At 45.1% G+C, this 8736-nt stretch overlaps 1 pseudogene; it reads right to left on the reverse strand.

The window, feature by feature from the left end:
- Nucleotides 1-721: 721 nt before the first annotated feature.
- On the reverse strand, nucleotides 722-5420 carry LOC141020697 (uncharacterized; annotated as a pseudogene).
- Nucleotides 5421-8736: the final 3316 nt, after the last annotated feature.

Here is an 8736-nt window from a genome sequence, read left to right on the forward strand (position 1 = left end):
CTTGTTGCTAGATTATTCCATAGATTGATCTTGGTGATGCGTAGAAAATTTTGAATTTCTGCTATGTTCCCCAACACCTACTGCCAGGCACTATATCCATTTGTGAAACAGAAAAACAAACACAACTGTGACCCATTCAGTTTGAAATCTTTGCATGACAGAAGCACAGCGTGAAGGCACATGAGGCACGGTTGGACACGCATCGCAAGCACAGTTATTTAAATTACTTACAGTCATGCATTCATAACAGAAGAACATGTGTTAGAACAGGCGAGGCACAGTTACCACGAATGCCACGGTTATGCAGCCCCAGAAGCACAACCCAGATTATGTGCTTAAAAATGTTTTCGTTCCATAACGGCGGGCGTGACCATGAAACCGTGAGACTCACGGTTGAACACTCACCGGTGGCATGGTTGTGGCTGCCTGTGCCCTTAGGTTATTTTTATCTCTCTGTCACGCAGCAGAGAAGCATGCTTGTATGCTTACAACATCCACGTTCAGAAACCGATGCGGCTGCGGAAAATAACAAGGAAACGTGTGCCTCTGATATTTTTGTCCGCCGAGTAAAAAATACATAAAGAAGCAAAAGGCGTTCTTATTTAAATTTGTTTTGTTTCTATAACTGCAGCAAATTAACTTACAAGCCGTTCTTATAACCACAGCACAAGAAAATAAACAATCGACAACGGCCCGCCCTCCCCACCAATTGCTTGCTATTTCATCGCTCCACGTGCGGCCTTGTTTTTGAATGTTCAGCGACCCATTCTTCCTTCTCGACCCTTGTGCAACCCCACCCTTCTGCGTAGCTATTCAACCTATTTACATGTAAAATTAATATTCATATGTAAAAACAAAGCGAAAGATTGCGGTCATCACTGTTCTTTGCTTACGTCCTGTTTAAGCTGCATTATTACCTTTTAATTTTTCTATTCGTACTGTTCTCCGGTACCAAAAAGTCTCCACTCAGACCTTTCCTTTCTGAAAATGGACTGCGCAGATTCCGTGCCTTGTCCCGGGCTTCCCGGCACGCATTCTGTGTGCCTGGCTTGTGTGATGTTCGATTCTGGCGTAGATGCAAGACTTTGGTAAATGCTCCCTCCTGGTAGTGGGGTCGTTGGAGTTGCTGGTGTCTGACGTCTTCCTCCTGGGCTTGGAGTGCATTGTCCTGAGCTGTTTAATGTCCTCGATGGTGTTGTCGGTGTTGTCAACCATTTCATTGACCTTGCCCTCTTCTCCTGCTGCGATTTCCTCTTGTCCTCTTCAATCCTCATCCTCTCCTGAACTTCTGGGTTATCCGGGCAGTTTGTTTTCCTATGACCCTTTACTCTACAATGGCCGCACTTGGATGCGGCTTTGTTGCCTTTTCCTTTCTTCTCAGAACCAGCTTTGATTCGATCTCCTTTTTTCGCGCCCTTTGAGCCACTCATGGGAGGGTTCTTGAGAGTTTCGGCAAGAATGCCTGTGTCTGGTTCCTTGGCAAGTGCCGCCATGACTTTTATTTTCATATCTACCGTACACTCATGCAGCACACGGTATGCCTTCTCTTTTTTGCAAGCATTTGAATAGATATCCGACAACTCAGCGTAAGCGAGGCCGAATCTCATAGTTTCATTGTCTTGTGCGGTCATGCTATCACCTTGACTTGTAGACAGAACTTTCAGACTCACTGTTAGATTCCTGGTCCATCTGGGGATGACAAAGGATTTTGGAAGTTGATCGATCATTCCTGTTTGGTCCATCACATTAAGCACATGGCAGCACTGAATGCCATCCCTACTCATTTTCTTGCAGCTGCAACTGTATATTTCTTTTTGCTCATCCACATCTACCCTTAAGTCAGACCTGTCAAATTCCTCGCCCGGATATGGTTTCCACACTTTTTCCCCACGCTCAATAATCTTTTTAAAAAAATACTGCCTCCCCTTTGCCAGGTCAGAGCACTTGAAGTAAGTCCGATTCCGTAGCTCCAGCTGGAATTTCCTAAAAATCTCATTCGTGTATACTTGACTTCCTTGTCTTTCAATCGGAAAACCCGTCTCTAGTGATGGCGCCTTCTCTTCTGTTCGGTGTCTTTTCTTGTCAAGCGTGCGAGGCAATTTTGCTAAATCATATGATACGCATTAACAAACCTTTTTATAGTGTCCTTGTGGTCGACATAATTCTTCCACATCGAATTCATGCTCTCACTCCGAGTGGTTGTTGACAAGAAAGGATAGAAACAGTCCTTGAAGTAGGCCGGCACCCAAAAAGTTCGGAGTTCCCATAGCATGTTCAGGTGTTTGTTGCCTTCCGCCTTGTGCAGAGAAATTGCTGCTTTCCAGGCACGCTCAAACTCGTCTTGATCTAGTGAGTTTTTGACGATTCGAAATATATCATCAGACATCCCTGGGTGCTGCGCAAACACTGTTGCGTTATTTTCCTTCAGGTTCTTCCTAATATGCCACCAGCAGAACCTGTGCCTCGTTCTCGGAAGAGCTTCCTTTATTGCAGTCTTCATCGCCTGGTCCTGGTCTGTTATTATGTATTTCGGCTCTTTACCTCCCATTGCCACGACAAACGTGCTTAGGAGCCACTTGAATGACCCTATTTTCTCATCCTTCAAACGGCCTACTCCAAACAGGCTGGTCGACCCGTGGTTGTCGACACCTATAATTGGTGCAAATGGCAAGCCATATATATTCGTAGAGAATGTCGTGTCAAAAGACACGAAATCTCCATATAGATTATAATTCATCTTACACAAGGAGTCTGTCCAGAACAGGCTGCGCACTACATTGTTCTCTCTCTCTTCCACATGGTGGAATCCCGGCCTCCGCCTCTGCATATCAGTAAACAGTTTCATGGTGTCTGCGATACCAGTGCCGCGCTCTCCAGCCCTGTCCCGGCATGCAATGTTGCTTATGTCAATCGTGTCGAACATAATTTCTCGCCTCGGTTTCCCCATGGCAGTAAAAATCTGCATAACCTTCCTTGGTTCTAACCTCGCCTTCTGCAGCACTTGTATAAAGAATTTCTCCTAAGGTGTCATCATCAGCATCCAATCAGATGGGTGAAGCCGGTGGTTGTGCTCTAGACGCACGTTCTTCAGATACCATTTCCTCCTATCTGTATCCCTCTTGGTTGTTATTTGGACTGGGCAGCTTGTCCGGATCAAGCAGTTGCTGCTTCTCTCCTTAACATGTCTCTCAGTTGTTTTATTCTGCCCTTCCTTGGTGCACTGAAACACCTGCTTGTCAAGCTGCTGATCATATGTCGATCTTCTGCTCGTTGATTACTTGGCAGCAAAGCCAACCTTTCTAGCATATCTGCAGAAAAACAAAAAGCACTCATCCAATGATCTGAATACCATACCACCCTCTGGTTCGAGCGCTTCGGTGACCTCCTGAATCGTTGGGTATATGCCTTCTTTAAACATGTCGTCCATTTCTTTCTCTACAATGGTCAGCGGCACCATGATGATTCTGTCTACCATGTCTTCGCTCGTCTGATCGCATTCACTTCTGACGACATCAGTCTCATCGCCAGCCACAGGTCCACTTACAGCGGAGCTGCTGCTGCTCTGTTGTTTGTCACACGCAGCAGCGTCGTTTCTGCATGGCACGGCCAAATCCATAAATGAGTCTGCCTCTCCAATGTTGCATTGTGCAATGCTGCTCCCTGTTTCTCCGGCACTCGTGCAACCAAGGGACTGTGCTGCTTCTACCATGCAATCCGTGCTGGCGCTATACGCTACTTGCTGCTGTGAATGTTGCGTTTCCTTCGAAATGGATGGAGAACTATGATATTTCTTTCCCTCATCTGTTATCCCCTCTGCCAAATCCTGAACACATGGCAAGAAACAGAATTAGATGTCCAGAGCAGCATATGCATTTTTTTAATTTCTAAACAAAAGATTTATATGACTCATGAGGGCTCATCTGGTATACCAAAACCAGACACGTGGCTCTTCACCAAGTATAAGCGGTACACCAGAGGCACTATTCACATTACACCCAGCAGCACGAATGTGACCATGCTACAGACACATTTGCACAAAGAGGCACAGATGTGCTTCTGTTTACACCATACAACCGGAGAGGCACAACAACATCCTATATAAAAGAACAACTGCACATACAGCCGTACAAGACGGACAGTCGTCCTCCTGTTTTGCACTTTACCCTGTTCTCCCATAAAACTGTTTGTGTGTTGAATTGAAAAAGCATAGTTCCAACGTCACCTTTGTTTTCCCATGCCTCTCTTGTCCAGCAAATCTTGGCGACAACCTCCGTGCATTGGTGATTTCGCTGACGATTTTGAATGCCATCGGAGATCCTTTGGAAGGACCCCTCATGTTGAACGCCACAGGTGATCCTTTCAAAGGACCTTGCCTTATGTTTTCATCGATCTGTGGACTACCGCGATACTTGCTTCCTTCCTCGTACACCTGCGTGTGGAAGATACTGCAATTTAAATATACCAGACGAAAACAAAGAAAAAATTGCTCACAAAAAAATATACATTTGCTTTAAATGTTGTTGCACGTTCGTATAGGCTATCACCTGTATTGCTTTCTGATGTTGCTGTATGGTAGAGCTTGTTGCTCCTATGTTTGATTTTGTTGTTGGGCTCTTCTTGCTTGTGCAAACTGTACCGAATCCTTGAACTCCAATGCTTTTGTTGCCAATGATCCTTCTGCTTGCATCAAAGGAAATTCTGTTACCCTGTACCTCTTCATTATGACCGCCTACAAACGCTGGGCCGCGACTAAAACTTCCACGTACGTTAAAACCAGCGTTTGAAGTTTTCGTCGTTACCTGCACAATCTGCTTAGTGGAGTCTCTGCTGCTTAGAATGCTCCTCTTGGCAGGTGTCTGTTGCACACCATGCTCCTGGTTGGGGCGTGTTCCCAAGAACTTGTATCTCACTCTTGACTCCAATTATTCCAGACTGCATGGCATGTGCGTGTTCGACAGCATCTGCATCCTTGATCTTCTTGTTTTGTAGTAATTTTTTTCTTCCACCTCTCGATACTCAACTGTAGAGTAGATGCACAGGATAAACAGATATTACAGCATTCATCCAGGATATATAAATAATTTTTGTTGTTGTTAATGATCTACTATTTGGTGTTCTCAGTGGTGACACCTTGACAGCAAACGTCCCAGAAATAAAAGACCAAACACTAATGTTCAACTGCCTTACTATTACCTGCCTCCCATAATCCTTGCCGATGTCGTTCAAAGACCGACCGTCCCTGTTGTCCTGACCAGATGACGCACTCCTGAACATCTGCCCCGAAAAAGAGACCTGATAAATATAAAGGTTATAAACCTGCAGTATCAGTGTTGAAACTTTTTGAAGTCGATATCAACAGAGATATATTTTTAGTTCTATATAATTAACATATATAAATATATACATATATTAATTTTTAAATAAACTACAACCTCAACCAAAGTGAGATCCTCTAATGCTAATTTGCTTGTGCAACACTTAACACAAAGATAACCATGAAACCTAACAAAAGTAACAACCTCGTATTAGAAGGACGAGAGGATACAAAACAAAAAACAAACTCAAATCAAAGCTACGGTGTAAAACTAAACAGCTTTATTGTATGAATCCCGACCAAAGCAAATTCATCAATGAATTGAATCTCGTGTATCAGGAATCGCCACGCAAAAGGTGCGTTGATAAATTTTTACTAACCTTTGATTGCCGAATCTTATGCGCTGATTGTTCGGAAGTCACATCTTTCTAAATTGTGGGGGGATCTGCTTCCCTGCAGTTTGTCAGCGATCCCCTTCAATGATTTTGAATCTCGGAGAGAGAGAGAAAAGAGAAAGAGAGAGGGAGAGAGATAGAGAGAAAGAAAGAGAGAGGCTACTACTTTTTTTGCGTGCAGGAGAAGAATAACCTGATAGGCGGGGTGAGTTTTGCGACGCATGAGACCTGATTTGGGCATGTTTCTTGGGCGTGACGAGATGTGGTAGGTCGACTGCACTTGACCGTCGACGACACTAACAAGTGGGCTCTCAGTTACTAATTCCTCTAAGTCTCTCACTAACTTGTGGGGTCGGCCTTATATGAGTCCTACGAGGAGTACCTCCATCTGAGGTGAGAAAATGTGGTAGGTGGACTTCAAACTCATACTGACATGTGGGCTCTCAAATTGTGACGCCCCCGATTTGACCGTACACTAATAATGCACGCAAATGTGTACGACCAAGATCAGGGACTCACGGGAAGATATCACAACACAACTCTAAACCATAAATAAGTCATACAAGCATCATAATACAAGCCAGGGGCCTCGAGGGCTCGAATACAAGTGCTCGATCACAGACGAGTCAGCGGAAACAACAATATCTGAGTACAGACATAAGTTAAACAAGTTTTCCTTAAGAAGGCTAGCACAAACTTGGATACAGATCGATCGAGGTGCAGGCCTCCTGCCTGGGATCCTCCTAACTACTCCTGGTCGTCGTCAGCGGCCTGCACATAGTAGTAGGCACCTCCAGTGTCGTAGGAGTCGTCGTCGATGGTGGCGTCTGGCTCCTGGGCTCCAGCATCTGGTTGCGACAACCAGATAGAAAGAAAAGGGGGAAAAGAGGGAGAGAAGCAACCGTGAGTACTCATCCAAAGTACTCGCAAGCAAGGAGCTATACTACATATGCATGGGTATATGTGTAAAGGGGCATATCAGTGGACTGAACTGCAGAATGCCAGAATAAAAGGGGGATAGCTAGTCCTGTTGAAGACTACGCTTCTGGCCATCTCCATCTTGCAGCATGTAGAAGAGAGTAGATTGAAGTCCTCCAAGTAGCGTCGCATAGCATAATCCTACCCGGCGATCCCCTCCTCGTCGCCCTGTTAGAGAGCGATCACCGGGTTGTATCTGGCACTTAGAAGGGTGTATTTTATTCAGTATCCAGTTCTAGTTGTCATAAGGTCAAGGTACAAGGGACACGGCTATTCGAATAGATAAACTTCCCTGCAGGGGTGCACCACATAACCCAACACGCTCGATCCCATTTGGCCGGAAACACTTTTCTGGGTCATGCCCGGCCTCGTAAGATCAACACGTCGCAGCCCCACCTAGGCTCAACAGAGAGGTCAGCACGCCGGTCTAAACCTATGCGCGCAGGGGTCTGGGCCCATCGCCCTATGCACACCTGCACGTTGCGTACGCGGCCGGAAGCAGACCTAGCCCCCTTAATACAAGCGCGAGCTTACGGTCCAATGCGGCGCGCGCCACTCAGTTGCTGACGTCAAAAGAGCTTCGGCTGATACCACGACGTCGGGATACCCATAACTACTCCCACGTAGATGGTTAGTGCGTATAGACCAAATGGCCAGACTCAGATCAAATACCAAGATCTAGTTAAGCATGTTAAGTAACCGCGAACGCCGACCAGGGCCAGGCCCACCTCTCACCTAGGCGGTCTCAACCTGCCCTGTCGCTCCGCCACAAAGATCCACTCGCGGGTACTCCTACGAGCCGACCCGACTTTAGTCATCACATGTGTCATGTATATAGGGTATATAGTATATACCCGTGATCACCGCCCAGGTGATCACGGCCCGATAGCATAGCGCAGCAGACGGACAAGAATGTAGGGCCACTGATGGAAAACTAGCATCCTATACTATGCATGTAGGATTGCAGGTAAAGGTATCAACAGTAGTAGCAAGGATAGGCTATGCATCAGGATAGGATATCGAAAAGCAGTAACATGCTACACTACTCTAATGCAAGCAGTATAGAGAAGAATAGGCGATATCTGGTGATCAAGGGGGGGGCTTGCCTGGTTGCTCTGGCAAGTAGGAGGGGTCGTCGACTCCGTAGTCGAACTGGGCAGCAGCAGTGTCGGTCTCGTAGTCTACCGGAGAGAAGAGGGGGGAAGAAACAGTAAATACAATGCAAACATAAGCATGACGATGCGTGACATGACAATGAGCGGTGCTAGGTGTGTCCTAACGCGACAGTAGGTGGTACCGGCGAAGGGGGGGAACATCCGGGAAAGTATTCCCGATGTTTCGCGTTTTCGGACAGACAGACCGGAGGGGGAAAGTTGTGAGTTCGATAGGTTAGGGAGGTGTGGTGGACGAACGGACTGCGTATCCGGATTCGTCTCGTCGTTCTGAGCAACTTTCATGTTGAAAATATTTTAATCCGAGTTACGGATTAAGAGATATGATTTTCTAAAGATTTTATTAATTTCTGGAATTTAATTAATTATTTAATTTAATTCGAAATTTGGATTTATGACATCAGCATGATGTCATGCTGACATCAGCAGTCAACAGGGGTTGACTAAGTCAAACTGACATGTGGGTCCAGTGGGACCCACCTGTCATTCTCTATTTAGGTTAATTAGGGTTTAGCTAAATAATTACTGTTTAATTAAATTAATTATCTAATTAGATTAATTTAAACAGGATTAATTAACTTAATTAATTTAGTTAATTAATTAATTAATTAATTATGATTATTTTTATTTTTATTTATTTATTTATTTATTAATTAATTTTTATTAATTAACTTATTATTATTATTATTATTTTATATATTTGTTTATTTATTCTTAATCAATTATTTTTATTTTTATTTTTATTTTATTTTTTTAAACGTTTTACGGGCGGGGCCCATATGTCAGAGGCCCTGGGGCCTTATCGGGCACACGGGCGTGCGGGCGTCCGACCCGGGCGAAGCCCGAGTGGCCACGGGCGCCGAAAGTGGCCGCCGGC

Source organism: Aegilops tauschii, chromosome 3 (genome assembly GCF_002575655.3).
Source record: "Aegilops tauschii subsp. strangulata cultivar AL8/78 chromosome 3, Aet v6.0, whole genome shotgun sequence".
NCBI lineage: Eukaryota > Viridiplantae > Streptophyta > Magnoliopsida > Poales > Poaceae > Aegilops > Aegilops tauschii.